Consider the following 440-nt stretch of genomic DNA (forward strand, 5'->3'; position numbering starts at 1 on the left):
GTTAATCATGTAAAAGTATATTTATCTGGACAGAATATTACTAACGAGCGCACAGAATATATTTTTGACGGTTCCTTCTCAATTTCTTCTTCAATTTTTTTTTATAGGAGTCCCTTTGTTCCAGATTTCTCAGTGTCTTCTGAAAATTGTAATTTTTCTTTAATCATATCATATTTCTGTTTCAGCTTTTCCCTGCCACCTGTAATTGACATTGCGTTGTATCGTCGATCCTTCTCGCGATAGATTCGGTATGTGAAAAGATACGGGATACGGTCTGATTTTGGAGATCGTTGAAAAATGTTTATCATACTTCTCGCTCCGTTTTTCGGTCCATTGAGTCACTTCTGTGTCTCGTGGATTAGCGTCCAGCAAGCCGATAAGCCGGATTAAACGCGATCATCTGCACGAGTCGTGGGCGGAAGACTCCCCAGAAAGAGGTA

Source organism: Wasmannia auropunctata, unplaced genomic scaffold (genome assembly GCF_000956235.1).
Source record: "Wasmannia auropunctata unplaced genomic scaffold, wasmannia.A_1.0 LD336000.1, whole genome shotgun sequence".
NCBI classification, from domain to species: Eukaryota; Metazoa; Arthropoda; class Insecta; order Hymenoptera; family Formicidae; genus Wasmannia; species Wasmannia auropunctata.